The sequence below is a fragment of the Panicum hallii genome, chromosome 3 (genome assembly GCF_002211085.1).
Source record: "Panicum hallii strain FIL2 chromosome 3, PHallii_v3.1, whole genome shotgun sequence".
NCBI classification, from domain to species: Eukaryota; Viridiplantae; Streptophyta; class Magnoliopsida; order Poales; family Poaceae; genus Panicum; species Panicum hallii.
Genome location: NC_038044.1, coordinates 44,156,340 through 44,172,913, shown reverse-complemented (window position 1 = coordinate 44,172,913; position 16,574 = coordinate 44,156,340).

Here is a 16,574-nt window from a genome sequence, read left to right as displayed (position 1 = left end):
TGCATGTTAGCTTGGATTGCCTCTATGGTGATGGTTAGTGCACTTAAGCCAGATTAATTCAGATGGTTCTGCCACACTGCATTCCAAAGAACTTCGGGTAACCAGCAACTTGAGGTCGGGGTTGTGACAGTTCAATTACTTGTAAGCTAGGCATATTATTTGTTAGTGTGAAGTATGTGCTTGTTAGTGTAAAGCTTGTGTGTGTTTGTGTGAAGCTTTTGAAAATTTAAAGTGCAAGTAAAAAGGGTATTTTTGTAATTATGGAAAAACTAGGGTTGTTTTTGCAAAATGTAATTGGATAGGAGGTAACTTCAAAATAAGTGAAGGGTGGTTTCGTAAACATGTTTTTCTTACTTTATGTCCTGTAAGAATATATATTTATCCAAAAAGTTGCATTAGAAATGCATGTGTTGAATTGTATAAAATTTGGGTAAAGTTGTGAAAATAGGGGTATTTATGTAATTTTATAAAAGTACAAGTCCTTTTATGCAAGTAATTGAATTACAAAAGTAATTTTCAAAGATACTCAGGGCTAAAGTGTAAAAGGTGCAAGTCATCATGACATGTCTATCCAATCATCATGACGTGTCATAAATGCTTGCATTTAGGTCCTAAATGTTATGAAATTACACTCTTTAGGACAAAAGTAATTCAAATCCATCCTTTGTTCAAAATTTCATGTGTAAAAAGATAAGTTTTGAGTTTTTGAACTTGAGCCCTAAAGCAATGTTTGGGAACAGTAATGTTTGGGAACGCTTTCATGACATGCTGGCATGAAAGGTTCAGTATATATATATTGTGTTTTCTGCAGGTATACTAACCACGATTCGATAGGTTCTGAACGGTTAGGATTTGTCGACTAGATATTATAGGGAGAGACGTATCTATATGATGCCACCGTACATAACTACGTAAGACCAAGATTACTTGGCAGTTATTTTTGTTTGTGAGGACGTCTAGTACGTGCATGCATCATGTTATCTTGGATGGATTTGATTGCCTTGCTTGTTACGTTGTTGTACTAAAATATATTGCTTGTATCTGAATGCCCTTTTAGACTTTGTGTTGTAGGAGCCAACGTAATCTGCTAGGCTAACCTGGAGTTGAGAAGGTCTTTTGTGAATCAAGTGGATGGGGTCATGTTGGATCTTATCGCCGATCTTAGCTTGACAGCTAAATCAAACTCTTGATCTTGCTTTGAATCTATTTCGGCAGAAGCACTGAGCTTTTCCTTTGATGGTTAAACCTTGATAATTGTCAGTAAACCCTTCAATCCATCCTTCAGTGATACATCTATCCTCTCTTGATGTTGTACCTTATGTTGTTGGCTATTCTGGTTACAACATCTGAAAGTTGCACCTTCGATTTTTGCTCAGATGATTTTGATAAATTAAAAAAAATTTATGGCAATAATTACTTTTTGGAATACCATTCTCCCGGCAAAAGTCATGCATCGAAAATCCGTAGACTGACTAGCGGGTGTGCGTCCAGTACAACTTCTAGTTGTCTTCGGTTTCCTAAATCTATCTTGATGCTGTTGGCACTACAGGGTTGTTATTCCTCTTTTGTGGTGGTGTTTAATCACATGACCATGATGCCGTGTCGGAACCTAAGGCCTCATGTGCGCTGCAGCCACATGATTGAGCCATTAGGAGCGCACTGGTGCCTAGGTGTATGTGACGTAACTCACTCAACCTCCTTTTATGCAACCTTACTAGTGTCCTAACTTTTGATCTTCGCTCAAGGATATAGAATTGCCCAGGTGTTAGTTACGAGAGAACGGTTGCAGGGTGCGAGTTGTGTGCGTCATCTTCTCATGCATCATACTTTATGCATTTCTTACGTGCATACATTGCAAGCATCGTCATCCTTGCATCATGGTGTAAACATTGCATCATGGTAATTGCATTGTGTCATATGCACCATTTCGGTCGTGCATGGAATCCTCCATCCTTGTGTTGCACCATCATAGTAATCATACATCTCAACAGTGCATCACGTTCATGGTTATATATCGAGCATTGCACTCTAAGGTGGAGCATTTTGTCATTTTCTCTTGATTGCATCGGTATAAATAGGCAGGTTTTGCAATCAACATCATCCAAATCATTCAGGTAATAAACTCTGAGCAGGAATGTTTCAAACATCACTTATAAATCAATCTTTCGTACTATCCTCACTTACTATCCATAAGTTTTGTGATGAATGTCGCCGACATTTATCGTCCTCATGTCATAATCTTAGCTCTATGAGAACTTGATCACCTTTCTTTCTCTTCTCTCCTCAAACTCATCCATGTACAATCTATCTATTCTCTCGTCATACTTATCTCATCATACTCAATGGCTTTTATCATCAACCTCAAGTTTCTCTAGTGTGATTGCTTTTTGCCACTTCTGATGGATGATTTGCTTCTCTTCCATTAAGAGTCTTTCGTCCTGAATCTCGGGACGAGATTCTTTTGAGGGGGGAAGGCTGTGACAGTTCAATTACTTGTAAGCTAGGCATATTATTTGTTAGTGTTAAGTATGTGCTTGTTAGTGTAAAGCTTGTGTGTGTTTGTGTGAAGCTTTTGAAAATTTAAAGTGCAAGTAAAAAGGGTATTTTTGCAATTATAGAAAAACTAGGGTTGTTTTTGCAAAATGTAATTGGATAGGAGGTAACTTCAAAATAAGTGAAGGGTGGTTTCGTAAACATGTTTTTCTTACTTTATGTCCTGTAAAAATATATATTTATCCAAAAAGTTGCATTAGAAATGCATGTGTTGAATTGTATAAAAATTTGGGTAAGGTTGTGAAAATAGGGGTATTTATGTAATTTTATAAAAGTACAAGTCCTTTTATGCAAGTACTTGAATTACAAAAGTAATTTTCAAAGATACTCAGGGCTAAAGTGTAAAAGGTGCAAGTCATCATGACATGTCTATCCAATCATTATGACGTGTCATAAATACTTGCATTTAGGTCCTAAATGTTATGAAATTACACTCTTTAGGACAAAAGTAATTCAAATCCAACCTTTGTTCAAAATTTTATGTGTAAAAAGATAAGTTTTGAGTTTTTGAACTTGAGCCCTAAAGCAATGTTGTAGAGTTTGAAAAACTCTCCAACTTTCGTTTTGGGCATTTCTTCATTAGAGTTCTAGATTGATGAGAAATTTATGCTTTACAGAAAGGTCCCTGCAATTTTCTAAATTTGCGCATAAGTCCTTGGGGAATTCTATTTCTCTTCCTTCTCTGTTCTTCCTCTCTCTCTCTCTCTCTATTTTATCCTCTCTGGCGTCTCTCTCCCTCTCTCTTTTTTGGCCGGCACTGGCAACGGCGCCCAGGGGTGCTCCTGCCCCGGGCAAGCGGCGGGCGGCCGCGGCTCGGGCGAGCGAGTGCTGCGCGAGCGAGCGCTGCACGGGCGAGCGGCGCAGGCGCGGCTCCAGGCGGGCGCGGGCGGCACCGGGCTCGGGCGGAGCACGCGCGGCTCAGCCGGCGCAGGAGCGGAGCGCAGGCGGCAGGCGCGCTGGAGCGGCGCGAGCGGCGCGGCTGGCGGTCGGGCGGCGCAAGCGCAGGCGCACGGGCGGCGCCGAGCTGGGGCGAGTGGCTGGCAGCCAGGCGTGCGAGCGGGCGCGCGGGTGGCGTGGCGCAGACGCGTGAGCGGCACGCGGGCCTGGCGCGCGCGTGCGAGTGGAGCTGCGGGCGAGCGTGGCGGCGTGCAGGCAGAAGAAGGGCAGCTGCAGCACACGCGCGACACGGGCCTAGGACGCACGCGGCACGGACGTGCATGGATGGCGCTGAGGCGCGGCAAGGCCGGAGCAAGCGCGGGTCCGGCAACAGGAGAAGGAGGAGTAGCTGTGCAGGGCAACGACGGGCAGAGCGACGACGTGCAGGACGGCGACGTGCAGCGCATGGCGGTGTCCCCGCTGAGCGAGCTCAGGCCGCGATCGAGTTGGTGTGCAGGAAGGTCGCGCGCGGTGCAGGTGGAGCTGCAGTGCGGCGGCTGCGGGGGAATTCGCACGGGAGCAGCAGGGCCGCGTGTGGAGCACGTCGGGACCGTTGAGGGGAAGGCAGCGGATGAGGTCAGGCGGCACTGCGAGCTGCTCGTGGAGGACATGGAGGTGGCCTAGTGCGAGCAGACCACGGCCCTCGCGGAGGCAAAGGGGGCGAGAATGGCGCGGCAAGCTCGGAAGGAGCAGCTGCGCAGCAGCAAGGCAGTCAGGGCAGAAGCAACGTGGCGCGGGTTCGACGCGCAGCGCAAGACCGGCGGTGGTGGTAGGCCGGCCCTGATGGAGTCACAGCAGGTGGAAGGGCGGCGGAGTTGCAGGACCCGGAGGTCCGGGCGGACTTGGACTGGCGTGTCCGCGGGTGCGAACGGGAGCGTTCTGCCGGCAACCGGTTCGGCTCGATCCCGCAGGCATGTGCGCGTGCAAGGCAACAGGCCACGCGCGAGCAGGTTGAGGGCCAGTGGTGTTAAAGCAGAACGGGAGCGGCGCTCCTGCAGGAGGCTACGCAGGTGTGCCAACCGTGTTTCTGCAGCACACGCGCGTGAGCAGTGGAGGCCTAGCTCGTGAGCAGGAGGACCTTGAGGTTCGCGGAGGACCACGGAACCTCGTCACCGTCGAGCTCTTCTCATCGCTGATCCTATTCGCCACGGGAATTCACTTTCCACCAGTTCTCCTCCACAATCAAGGCTACCGCAAGGTTTGCCCTGATCCACTGAATCTTCCTAATGCCGGTGACCCCTTTGCCGGAACATCGTCGTCTTCTTCCTATTCTCTGTTTTCCCCGACCAGGGACTTAATTGCTTTGATTTAGAAAGTTCTAAGGTATTCTCTGTAAAATTTCCAGAGCCTTCTTTATTTCAAAGCAGTGAACTTCTAAATTCATAAAAGTACAAAACCAGTTTTGTTTGCCTTAGATTAAAATCTACAGGTTTTATGTTGTGATATTGAGCTGAAAGTCTTTGGTTTGTGGTCTAGGTTAAATATTAGGGAATGAATGCTTTATTCGTACCTTGTGTTATATGCATGTGTTATAGCTGAAAAGTAATCATAGGATGTATTTCTCAAGTGGAGATGTGTTATATTTAGTTAATCCTATCACACGAGTGCTCATATCCCTACCATCAAGACTTTGTCCTTGTTTTGATTGCCATTTCCTTAAGGTCCTTTTCGTATAAGGATCCTTGTTAGTTCATATGCATCTGCTGCTTAGCTAATACATCTCTGCAGCTATGCTTCAGCGTCGGCTATTAGCTCAGTCGCTAAGCATCCGTTTCCTTTGAGTCTATGATGTTTCTATGTAACAGCTGTCAGCCGATGCACTTCTTTTGATATGCTTCTACCATCAGCTGGTTAGCTGATGCGGTTATTATCTTTCTAATATCGGCTACTGCCGATACAATTCTTTTGTTCTATCCTACATCGGCTTGCACATAGTCGATGTATCGGAGATGCACACACGATCTTAGGGTTCTTGCTATCGGCCGATCCAAGCTGATTCTAGTTGTTTTCCATATCGGTCAAATATGGCCGATCAATCCTTAGTTTTCCCATCTTTATCCACACACTTCTATCAGCCGATTTATCAACTGAGAGATCGGCTATATATCTATCCGTCACATACCCTTAACCCCACTCCAATCGGCTGCACATCTGTAGAACATATCCCATCGGCACAAACCCATCAGCCACATCCTCTTTAGTATAATTCCGTACTTGTGGTCTCATCAGCCTAGTCCGATATTAGTGTTCTGTTACACCTAGTTCTTGTAACAGGTCTAACTTAGATAACCCCATTGGTTGTACGTCACTCAATTGTTGTGCTGACGTAATCAAGCCGATACAACCATACCTAGTTACCTAGGATAACACTTAAGCACATCTCAGTTAAGACACAGCTGCTTTAGGAATCACCCTCTGCTAAAATAATCGATGCTTTCATCGATCAATTAGGAACCCGATGCACCTATCAATCGGCTACACAGGCCAAAGTACACAACCCTAGATCAGTAAGCTAACACAGTAGACACGCCTCTGTTAGGCACGACCAAAGCACATCAATCGGCTAAACCTGATGCATCCTCGTCGGTTAAGGCCAAGACCAATGCACCAACCGATTAGATAGACCAGAAACATGCTGGTGATCCAATCGGCAAGATCCTTCCTTTTTCTGTACTTGAAGTACTGTACTTTCAACGTTCCTCTCTATATCAGCCGATTTAACCTCGAATGAACCCAAATCAGCTAATCTTTTCTACTCATATACAGAGATTGCTCCTGTTGGTTTCCTTTCTAAACAGAAATCAGCAGATTTCCTAATACTGTGTAGATGGTTTCCTCTTTTGCCAATTCTATCAGCTAAAACCCTGTTGTTTTCCATCGGCTCTGTTGGAACCTTCAACCAATAGCCGATTTTAATTAGTTAACCACCTAAAGCTCTGTCTAAGTTTAGTTTTAGATCTTTTTGGTTGTTATGTGAGTAGTATGTTAAATGGGTGTTGAATTGCAACTTTATCGTGAAGTAAAATAGTTTTATATGCACACTTTGAATGTAATGTTGCATTGCATGTAGATACGACTACTTCCGCAAACGGTACCTACAAGATCTCCCAGGAATCTGCGGAGGACTTTTCTGAAGACCAAAGGAACGTCACCAAGGGATTATCTGAAGCCCCAAACCAAAGTTCGGAAGATAATAATACTAACATCCCTGACTTCAGCCCCACCAATAAAGGCAAGCCCCGGACATAATCCACTATTTTATTTACACTGCAACCTATATCTATTTATATATTTCTATGCATTAAGTTCTCAGGAATTGCTTGGAACCCTAGTTGCATTTTCCTAGGAACCAATGTATTGAATATTAGCACTTGAGTTCGAATAATCGCTGTGCTAATAGGACCGGTAGAAGTCGAGTGATTTCCTGTCACTCGCACGATATAGGAGTTGTAATATTTACGTTACTGTAATCACTATAAGGATGACGGACGGGGTTTTGTGCAGTATCATGGAAAGGAATGATACCCCGTCTGTGTTGATAAATTGGTTAAGGTCGCGGTGTGTGCCGATCGGGGTTAAGCGTTTGAAAGTACTAGCCACATGCCGTGAGTTATGGGTAAGCGGTAAGCCTAGTAGCCAATCGGCCCGAGGAGTGGACATACCTCCCACCACTTGTATTTGGTTCTTCTGGTTACTTGATTTCGATGTGTGGGAATATGTGTTGCAGGGCAACCAGGAGTATGGTCATGTAGTCGCGCTACAGACATACGTCCTGCACACATTGGGTGTGCGTATGGTCCTCCAGTCGCTTGTGGTGGACCTGTCCACGAGTCGGAATGAAAGGCAAACGGTTGCTTCGGAATGACCCTTTGGTGTTCCAAGCGTGTGAGTTAGGTTTATCCTTGCAAGGTTGAAAATTCAATTCAGAATCGTCTGTTTCTCATGGAGATTGAGACTGCTTAATCCCTTTGTCACATAGAGTAACAAGAGCAACTTTATGATTATCAAAGATGATGTTTGGCTAAAGATTCTATCATGCTTGAGTAGTTATAAGTGCTTACCTAGAATGGATAATCAACTAGAACCTAAAAGCTAAAAGTTGAAATTAAGGATCTACTCTTTGTTGCTTTTCAGCTGAAACTAAACTCGAAACTATTACAAGCCTTCATAAGTCTAGTTACATGGCTAAGTATACCATGAACGGGTAAGCCTTGCTGAGTATTAGTATACTCAGTCTTGCTAGTTATATGTTTTTCAGGTAAAGTCTTTGAAGACCCTATTTTTCCCCTGTCTTGGCCCGGTGCTCTTCCAGATGGTTGGTTCGTGGAATGGGATCCGTCCCCGGCCAACACTGATGATACCGAGTGATGTCGTGCCCGGGCTTAGCATGACATCCATTTTGACGAAGTGTTGTGAATCGTCGCGTATGTTTTCTGCTGCCAAAAACTATAACTTTAACAGTTTGTAATAATTTTACTAAATGTGGAACTTCGTACTACTTTTGGAAACTCTTGTAATGTAATTTCCCTGTGATGTAAAATATGATGGTGACTGTATCTCTGGACTCACCTTCGTGTGAGGTAACCTTATTTGATCATGTATCGGTGGTTTATCGGGACGCTACCCGATAGGCCAAGGGGTTACATCGTTTGAAGCATGTTGGAGCCCTTGAGAGAGGACTTGCGTACTTGAGCCGGTGTAATTCAGGTTGGTTATGCCACAGGGGTGCATTGTGCACACCTCACTGCTGATGATGGGGTTGCTGCCCCTGAATAATCCATCGGAGCAACTCGGTTTGAGCGGCCATCACTTCCACCATCAGGATTGCCACGTGTTGCCCTGACCATCTGAAACATGGAGGTTTATCATCACCAAAGGCTTCATAATTCTCCCATGATTCAAAAAGATAGTACGGGAAAATGTAGAACTTGAAAGGCTGATACAATCAGGTGTGCGATCTGCAGTTGGTTATGAGAAATTTCATAACTCACGTTTTGTTTATCTGAACCCTTACAAATGTTGGTGGTGATTATGAAATTTAGTGGCCGAAAACTGTGCCATTCAATACACCTCCGACTACTACATCTCCGACTACATTTCTGACTACCATGACTACTAATCCGACTGCTATGGCTGCATCATCGACTACTTCGTCTTCATTTCCGTATACCAGGACCACAATCCCTCATCGACTACATCGACTACATCTCTGACTCCATTGAGTACCATATGGCTTCCTTGACTACATCACCGACTGCTTCATTACGTCTGCAACTCCTTCGACTACATCTTCGACTGCTCGACAACATCTACTACGACTTCAACTACATCTTCGACTGCTCTCCGACTGCATCAACTTTATCTCTGACTACTACGACTATGTCATGGCCTACTTTTACTGTATCTCCGACTAGGATGACTACTTTTGAGACACGACTACATTTCCGGCTGCTTGAGCGACACTTCCGACTACTATGACTACATTTTCGACCACTTCGACTACATCTTCCACTGCTTCTCTATTTTGGCTGTTTTTAGATGAACTACTGCATCATTGATTTCCAACTGCCTGCCAATATTCACATACATCTATCAAGTCCTTCACTAAAGCTTACATACTTTCGAGTGTTCGAGCTTCTAGGCTACACTCCTTACATCAGGTGGTACTCAACTCTAAGCTAGCCTATTACCACCTGCCCAAAAAGTTAGGCTACACTAAGAGGAGTATATGCAAAAGTACTCCAAAGTTGTTGCCTAGTAGTCGTCAAGGTTGTTGACAGACGACTCGCTGCGTGTGGGGGAGTGACCTCCCATCTGTGCGGGCTGTGGGGCTACAACATCGTAGTCAAGGTTGGAGACACCCTCTATCTCCTCGGGCTCCTCATCACTGTCAATATCCATCACGTCCGGTGGGATGTGAAGGGCTGCCTACTATGCATGATGCATGTCGATATGCCCATTGGCGTCCCCCAACTCGATGTTGAGGTCATGGATCTGCTCCTCCAAAAACTCAATCATCGCCTCGTGCTCACCCACGGAGGTCTCAAGTGTCTGAACTTAGCCTTCAAGCTGGCCAATCCTAGCATCTCGATCACCAATCTCCTCACCCAAGTCCTACATCTGCCCATCCCTCAAACTGACTGTCCTCTGGTAGGACTGAGCAAGGCCTATCACCTGTGCCATCCCCTTACTCTAAAGGGCCTGCAGTCGGTAAAGTGCATTCATGTACCGGACTGAAAAGACTATGGTCTCGACAGGAATCTGATCTACCAAGTGGCCTAGATGTGCCAACCTATCAAGCCATAGAGGGTCACTCTCGCTGACTGCCAGAAAAAGCCCAGCTAAAGATCACCTCCAATGGGTGCTACTCACAAAATATGGTGAGCGCCTTCATCGCTGCTACCGTCTACGAGTCAATGAGGCGATGTCCAACAACCTCGGTCTCGATGGCGAGCCACGCGGGGTTGAGTGGGTGCTGGGGAATGGTCTTGCACACACGTGCACCGACAGACCCTCATCTCCATGAACTCCTACCCCACATAAAGAGGCAGATTCGGGTACCCAGCGGCACTCAACACGCCCCACAAGATGGAGGGGAAGTGTGACACTCACGTACTTAGTATTGTCACACCCTAAATTTTAGTATGATGTTGTGCGCAAAATGTGGTGAAAATATGTTTAAAAATTTAAATGATAAGGAAAAGGGTTGTTTATATAATTATAAATTAATAAAGGTCCTTTAGTGTTAAATGGGTGAGAAAGGGAAGTGGAATTAAAATACATAAAGGTTGTTTTGGCAAAAGTCAAAAACTTGTGTTTAAATCGCAAATATAGGTGAAACTACACATTGGATGTATATGTTGTGTAGTTTTTAAATAGGATTTATATAAAGTTTAGAAACTTTGCTAAGTTTTATAGTAATTTCAAATCTGTTGCTCTTCTACAGAAAAACCTTAAAGCAAAGTTGTGGATTTTGAAAAACCCTACACTTTTACTTTTGGGCCCATCTTTATTTGAGCTCTGGTTTGAAAGTTACTTACACATTACAGTGAGGTCCCTGCACTTTTGAGATTTTGCCAATCGGTCCTCGTCTTCTTCCTCGGGTCCCCGGCCTCCTCTGTTCTCTCTGCCTGCACGCCGCCGCCGCTCTGCCGGCCATGTGCAGCGCCCCCGCCATCCCAGCGCCGCTTTGCACAAGTCCACGTGCCCTCCCCTGCCTCGCCGCTGCCTTCCCCGACCCCTCGCTGTTCGCCCCTGCATCCCCCACGTCGCACCGCCGCTGCCCGTGCCGCCATGCGCGCCGCCGGCGTGCCAGCTCCTACTTCCGCGCAGCTACATCCTCTTCTAGACTCTGAGCACCTCCTACAGCTCCTCAAGCACTCGTTCTTGCATCCGCACACACACATTTTGCTTCTTGGCCTCTGCTCCGATCACTCCACCTCATCGGACCTCCGCCGCACCTCCCGGCCACCGTCTTCAGCTGCCTACACCACCCCCGGACCCCGATCCAGTACTCCTAGAGCACCACTGTGACTCCTTGCAGCTTATCGAACCACCCAATTCCGTTTTCTTGCACCTGAGCAACGCTCCCCGCAGCGCCGCTGAACTCCAGTTCCGCCGCCTGTGCGACCTCACCGTCGACAGCCCCCACCGCCGCTCCTCATCCCCGATCCAGAGCACAAACAGCATCCCCGTCACCCACTGGTGCTCCCTAGCCCACCCAAACTCACCCCCGTGCACCGGAACAGTCGGACCGCAGCGCCGACGAGCTCCTTGCTCCATCGTCACTCGGCCTCCCGTCGACCCACCGGTACAGGGCCTCTCCACCCCGACCAATGGCACCAACAGCACCACACCAACGTGTAGAAGCTTCTCGACTACTTCCCCGCCACCCTCCGACACCCCAGCTTGCAGAACGCCGTGCCGCCATCACCGCCGGTAAGGACCCGAGCCGCCCCACCGTCGAGCACCACCATCTGCCCTGTCTCCGACCAAATTAGGCACTGGGAAAGCATCCCCACACTCCCGTGATGCTCATGCATGCCCTAGAGGTCCGTGTTCGCCGGCCCCTCACCGGGACCACGAGCACCCCGTCACGGCCGCCGCGATCCATCATCGCCGGCCATGCTCCGCCGCTTGTCTTGGTGCACATCACCCACCCGCGAGCACAGTAGATCATGTGGGACCAGTTCTTCTCCGGCCAAACCCTCGCCGCTGGCGAAAACATGCCGGCCAGAAGTCACGGCCGTCGTCTTCCCCTGGCAAGGACCCAATTGTAATCTAGGTTTGTGTATTAGGGTCCCATATGCAAGAAACCAGGGATCTTACTGCGAAGCTCTTTTATTATTTCATGTGTGCAAAGCAGCTAGATTCTAAAATTTATAGAAAATTGTAGAAAAATCCAAAAATTACCAAACCAGTTTTGTTGGAAACTAGAATTCATGTTCTACAACTTTGGTTAATAGAACTTGGTTTGAAACCAAATACTTTTTGATTTATTTTAAACATAAGATAAAAGGGTATCTTAGGCACAACTTTTGCATACAAGCTTATTCTTTGGTGATTTTGGTATGTAGCTTCTTTAAGTCATGAGTGAGCTTATGTAAAAATTTCAAGCTTAGTATGGCTCTGTAATTTAAATTCTTTTAAACTTTTGCAAATCAAATATGAAATGGTTTGAATTTAATTAAGCACGTTCCTAAGGCTTCTATGTATAAATCTTTTTACCATAGCCTAAAATGTTGATAATTAGTTCATAAAAAATTTTCAAGGATTAAAAATTCTGTTTACTCAGGATTTGAATTTAAACTTGAAGTTTGAATTCAAATTCAAATATTTTAGTTTCTGTTTCCAAAAAATTATGAAAAATTCACCATAAGCTTATTTATTGAAAATAAACTGATCCACAAAAATTCCAAGTCAGAAAATTTATGGTTTTCAAAATAAAAATCAAACTGATCGAATTACTTCAAAGTAATTCCATTAAAATAACATAACCTAAGTATAGATAGTAGTTTGGAACCCCACCCCCTTATTACATGAATTTATGTGCATTAATTTATTGGATTGCAACTTTATTGTGAAATAAAAACTTTAACTCAAGCACCATCTCACTTAAATCATTGCATACCATGTAGAATCGACGACGCTCGACGACGGAGACTACGAGCTCATCCTGGAACAAGACCAAGGGTTTTCTGAAGACCCGATAAACGTCGCCGAGACTCTAACTGAAGCCCCAAACCAAAGTTCAGAAATCCTTGACACTCCTGCCCCCAACCCCACTCAAGAAGGCAAGCCCTGATGCATAACCCAGTATTTCAATTTATTACAAATTTTATCCATAAATTATGTATCTTGCATTACGTCTAGGAGTTGAAATGAAACCCTAGATGTATAGATCCTAGGAATCCAATGTATTGTACCCGAGTCCTTATCGCATAGATGCTCCGCTAATAGGACCGGTAGAAGTCGGGTGATTTCCTGTCACTCGCGCGATATAGGAGTTGAATGTTTACTATTCTGCAATCACTATAAGGATGATGGATGGGGTCATGTGCAGTATCATGACTTGGAAGGTTACCCCGTCTGTGTTGATAAAAGTTGATAAGGTCGAAGTGTGTGGTAATGGTGGCTAAGCGTTTGAAAGTACTAGCCACATGCCGCGAAATATGGTAAAGCGGTAAGCCTAGTACCTGAATGGCCCGGCAAATGGACATGTCTCCACCACTCGGTTATTTTAAGTTCTGTTGCACACATGCACCGATGTGTGGGAGTACGTTCTGCATAGCAGACAGGAATACGATCATGTAGTCGCGCTACAGACATATGTCCTGCACAATTGGTGTGCGTACGGTCCTGCAGTCGCTTGTGGTGGCCCTGATCCATAACCCAGAATATGAGGGAAACGGTTGCTTCAGAACGATCTTTGGATGTTCTAAGCATGTGAGTTAGGTTTACCTTGCAAGAGTGAAATTCGATTCAGAATCGTCCGTTTTCTCGCGGAGATTGAGACTGCTTTTTCCTTCTGCCACATAGAGTAAGAACTGTAACTATTGTTGAGATAATCCTGATGAATGCTAATCTCTACCTTGCTTGTCTAGTATAGGTGCTTACCTAGAATGGATAATTAAATTAGAATTTGAAAGCTAAAATTTGAAAGTAGATCATACTCTTTGTTGCTTTCAGCTAAAATGAAATCCAGAACCATTTCAAGCCTTCATGAGTCTAATTACGGGCTAAGTATACCCAATCCCGGGTAAGCCTTGCTGAGTATTAGTATACTCAGTCTTGCTAGTCTATCTTTCAGGTATTACCTTCGAGAACCCTACGGATAGTTCTGCATGGCCAACTTCTGTTCCGTTTGGCTGGTCCGTGGAGTGGGATTCATCCCCGGCTAGCAGTGACCCTCCTGAGTGACACCAAGCTTTGGGCTAAGTACGGTGTCAACCTTCGTGACGTGCGTAGTTGCGTGTTTATGTTCCTTCCGCTGTGAACTTGGACAAGCTGAGTAGCTTGTCATGTTAAACACTGTTTGTATAAATTTACATTAAGTTTGAAAAAAGTTTGTAATAATATTTACGTTTCTGTAAATTAAAAGTTAATGAGTTGTGCTGTGATTGTAAACTCGCCTTCGTGCGAGGTAAACCTGCTTCGATCCTGTTGAACCGTGGTTGTATCGGGCGGAGACCTAACAGACCAATGAGTTGTTCCGTTTGAAGTGCGTTGAGTTCATATCAGCTGTATAGCGATGATTAGCGCACTTGAGCCGGAATAATTCAGACGGTTCTGCCACAGCTGGTATTAGAGCTGTAGGTTTGCTTTTACAACTACAGTAGCTCTTAAAAAGTGTTTTTCGGATAAAAATTTGGCCCAACAAATGAATTTACAAAGTGCGTTGGACCCGTTAAGGTTGTGCTTAGATCGTAAAGCCCTAGGGACTTATAGGGGAATTATCAGGTGGCTGCTAATGTATATATATGTATAGTCCTGTTCTAACTTGCAGCACTACTTTCGGTTAAAACTTAAATTCATGCACAACTCAACTTTATTATCTGTAATGACAACTTCGGTGGTAAGGTAAGAAGGTAAGGATCCTCAGCTAACTGGGGAGTTAGCCTTCCCATCGGTGATGCGAACCGAACACTGTTTCTCAAGCAGTGGCCTACTTGAGATGCTGCCAATATATCAACTTAGGTTGGTTATATTGGGAGTATATGGTTCGGCGCAGGGTATGGCGATCGCTGTTCATACCCCCGCATTTTGTGGTATCCCCGTGAATACGTTGTTTCGATAACGTATGTTAACATCGTCTGTACGGCGGTAATGGTACAGATGCTGTTTCTATAGTGAACAGTACTGTTTGGGAACGCTTTCATGTCGTGCTGCCATGAAAGGTTTATGTTATATATATGTGGTCTTTTGCAGGTACACTAACCACGATTAATAGGTTAAAACGGATAGGACTTATCGACTAGTTATTAGTGAGAGACGTATGGGTAATGCCACTGAAATTAACTACGTAAGTCCGAAGATATTCGACAGTTGTTTTTGGATGTGAGGTCGAATAGTACATGCATGCATAATCCATCATCAAATAAATGAATGCAATGTATGCTTTGTTGTATTAAGGACGAATAGCGTGTTGTCTATCTCTAGGATGGGTCAATAGAATTGTTGTGGTAACATTCTAGTTGTAATTAGTGTAGAAAGGTGTGACATAGGTAATGAGTAGTCTCCCTAGATCTAGAGCCACTTGTTGTATTATATGTGGCAGGTGTACTTATGGAATGGCTTGTAGTAGTTAAAGTGCCTTGATGTAAGATGTAAGGACCACCAGTGTATGCATAGTAATCTAAACCTCGTAATTCACCATCTTGCTCAATATCCTTGCATCTGAAAGGAGTTGATTGAATGGAGCATATTACATATCTTTTTGGCAACTGTGTATCTTCTGAAATTAGGAGTAAGGATATGTTGATAATAATGGACATCTCCTTTATTTCAGATGGTTGGACCTACTCGCGGAACCCCGGAAGGTTTCTGGACAGATCAGGCCAGCGGTTCCCAGCAACCGCCACTAGCCCCGCCAAATCTGGCCAAAGTCATGGCCCGACAAATAGAACTCCTCAATCAGCTTGTGCAGGCTCAAATGGGCCAATTCCATCACCAGTCCCGAGGCCGAGATGAACCTCCATCGGCCAGTTATCAAAACTTCCTCAGTACCCAGCCTCCACTATTTCATAAGGTGGATGAGCCCCTTGATGCCGACGCTTGGCTCCGCACCATCGAATCCAAGTTCGCCTTATTGTTCGCCCCATGTTCAGATGAGAACAAGGCGCTCTTTGCAGCCCAGCAACTCCGTGGCACTGCCCGCATCTGGTGGGATCATTATCATGCCATGCAGCCTGCCGGTCATGTCGTCACTTGGGACGAGTTTCGGACCGCTTTTCGAGCGCATCACATCCCCGAAGGACTCATTGAGCGAAAGCTCAATGAATTTCTGAATATGACTCAGGGAACCCGTACCGTCCTATAATGTGCACAAGTCTTTAACCACTTGTGCCTGTACGCGGGATACCATGCGGACAATGATGCCCGCAAGCGAGATCGTTTTCGCCGAGGCCTGAACACCAAACTTAAAGAACGACTGAATTTGGTAAGGGCCGATAATTTCAATGAATTGGTCAACATGGCCATCACTCAGGAAGACTGCATCTCAGCCCACAGAGCAGAAAAGAAAAGGAAGACACCCACGGGGCCTTCAGCTACGCAACCGTCAAGGTATCGGTTGGTCCCGAGCACCGCTACGCGAGCACCGCCTCGAAGCAACTTGCCTGGTAGATGGGTAGCCAGACCACCCCAGCAGGCTCAATTCAATCGACCACCGACACCACAGCCTCAACAGCAACAACAACAGGGTCCGCGGCCGAGCTTTCCGCCAGCCAACCAAGGAAACAACAACTATCGTTGTTTCAACTGCGGAAGCCCGTCCCACTTCATCAAGGATTGCCCTCAATCTAGAAGATCCTTCCAAGGGCAAACATCCAACCCAATCAGCAAGGGCAAGGGCAGGAAGCAAGTGG